The sequence below is a fragment of the Crocuta crocuta genome, unplaced genomic scaffold (genome assembly GCF_008692635.1).
Source record: "Crocuta crocuta isolate KB4526 unplaced genomic scaffold, BGI_CrCroc_1.0 scaffold559, whole genome shotgun sequence".
NCBI lineage: Eukaryota > Metazoa > Chordata > Mammalia > Carnivora > Hyaenidae > Crocuta > Crocuta crocuta.
Window position 1 is genome coordinate 228,065 of NW_027529454.1, and position 2,410 is coordinate 230,474.

Consider the following 2,410-nt stretch of genomic DNA (forward strand, 5'->3'; position numbering starts at 1 on the left):
TCTCTCTTTTCCCCTCTCCAAAAAAAAAAAAACACTGTGCTTACAGCCAGATCATATGGCTATGCTAAAAACTCTGGACTTTTTAAAAAGTGTGATCATATTTTTGGAGGATTTTGGAACAGGAGAGTGGCATGATATGAATCACAAATTTAAAGCATCTCTCCGGATGACTGTGTGGAAGAGTCTAAAGGGACAAGAGTTGGAGCAGAGAAACTAAGAGGCCATTGTGTAGTAGACCATGTGAGGGTTGATAGGAGCTTGCACTAGGGTGGTAGTAGTGAGGATGGGGACAGCCATCCAAATTTGGCATATATTTTGATATAATGCTTATCCCAGAGGATTTGCCAGTGGTTGGAAGAGTGGTATGAGAAGAATCACAAAAAGGAATGAGAGACTTAGATTTTTTTTGGCCCATATAACTAGATGGACAAGAGTGTAAAAGACTTCGTGAGAAATAAGTTGGGAAGAAGGGAAGGATGAGGGACAAGATTCTGGTTTGACCAGGGTGAGTGTGAGATGTTTAACCAAATTCAAAAGGATATGTCAAGTAAGTAGTCAACCAGAAGAATATGAATTTCAGGGGACAAGTCCAGATAGTAAATGCAAGTTTCAAAATCATCAGTATATATACCATAGGACTGGAGATAATGGGAAATAAATATAAAGAGCAAAAGGAAGAGATTCTCACATGGAGGTATGTCAGACTAAAAGAACTATAAAAGGAAGAGGAGTTAGCAAGCAAAACAAAACAAAACAAAAATGATACTACGAAGAAATATCTACTAAGGTAGGAGGAAGTTTAAGAAAGTATTTGGGGCGCCTAGGTGGCTCAGTCAGTTAAGCGTCCAACTTTGGCTCAGGTCATGATCACACGGTTCATGGGTTTGAGCCCCGCATGGGGCTCTGTGCTGACAGCCAGCTCAGAGCCTGGAGCCTATTTCAGATTCTGTATCTCCATCTCTCTCTGACCCTCCCCTGCTCATGCTGTCTCTCTCTCAGAAATAAATTTAAAAATTTAAAAAAAATAAAGTAGGTACTATCAACTTTTTCAAGACACTGTTAGCAGTCATGCCTAATGCTACCAAGAGGTCAAGTGAGATGAAGTTGAAGATTTGACTGTGGGGTTTGATAATGGACTTTGTGGTGGTATGACAGAGCCAAAAGTTAGAATGGAGTGAATTGAGAAGAAAATTTAAGGGAAGACATAGAGAAGATGATTCTCTGCCACCAAAGGGAACAGAGAAATTTATGAAGTTTGCTATGAAAGGGGTAGTAGCAAGTGGGTAATGTGGAAACAAGGGGAGATTTTTTAGGATGAGGAAAAATGCAACATGCTTATATGCTGATTGGTATGATCCAGTAGAAGCAGGGGGAAATAATGGTGTGAGACAGAATGAATAACTGTAACATTTAGCAGTGAATCCTGATTCGACAGTCCTGCCGGACCTCTCATACCTGCTTTCAAGGGTCTTATACTCTAGTGGAAATCATATACACCTTAATAAATTTTTAAAAAATGGTTCAAGAAGCATTTGACAGGGGTGCTTGGGTGGCTTAGTCGGTTAAGCGTCCAACTTTCGCTTGGGTCATGATCTCGCGGTTCGTGGGTTCGAGCCCCGCGTCGGGCTCTGTGCTGACTGCCAGCTCAGAGCCTGGAGCCTGTTTCAGTCTGTGACTCCCTCTCTCTCTGACCCTCCCCTGCTCACGTTGTCTCTCTCTCTCTCTCCTAGAAATAAATAAAACATTAAAAAAAAATTAAGAAGCGTTTGACAAAGTTCTGGATAGAAGAGACTGAAGAGTGAGGAGCAGTAGGCTAGAAGGCTCTTGTGCTTGACCGGGGAGAAAAGGTTAAGGACTCTAACCACTGACAGTTCCAGTAGGGAAGGAGATGAAAGGGTGGGTTTGAGTGATATTGAAGGGGAAGAATAAATGGGATTTAGTGACTGCTTATTTATGATTTAGGAGAGAAACAGAGCCATTTTGGATGACTTCTAGATTTCTGGCATGGTACTATAGATGGATGGATCTTCCTTCGACAGTTCTTAGTCTATCATTTCCTTCCTAAAAATGTTCAAAGACAGGGCATCTGCATTGGCTCAGTCAGCTAAGCATTCAACTCTTGATTTCAGCTCAGATCATGATCTAATGGTCACGGGATGGAACCCTGTGTTGGGTTCCATGCTGAGCATGGAGCCAGCTTAAGATTCTCTGTCCTCCACTCTCCCCTGTTCGTGCACTCCCTCTCTCTCAAATTAAAAAAAAAATAAATAAATAAATATATAAGCAAATAAAATAAAAATGTTGAAAGACTTTATGTTGCCTAAAGATTAATGTTAAAGCTCTATAGTCTGAAATTCATGGACCCCTGAAATATGCTTTTTTTTTTTTTTTTTTTTTTTTTTCTCTCCCT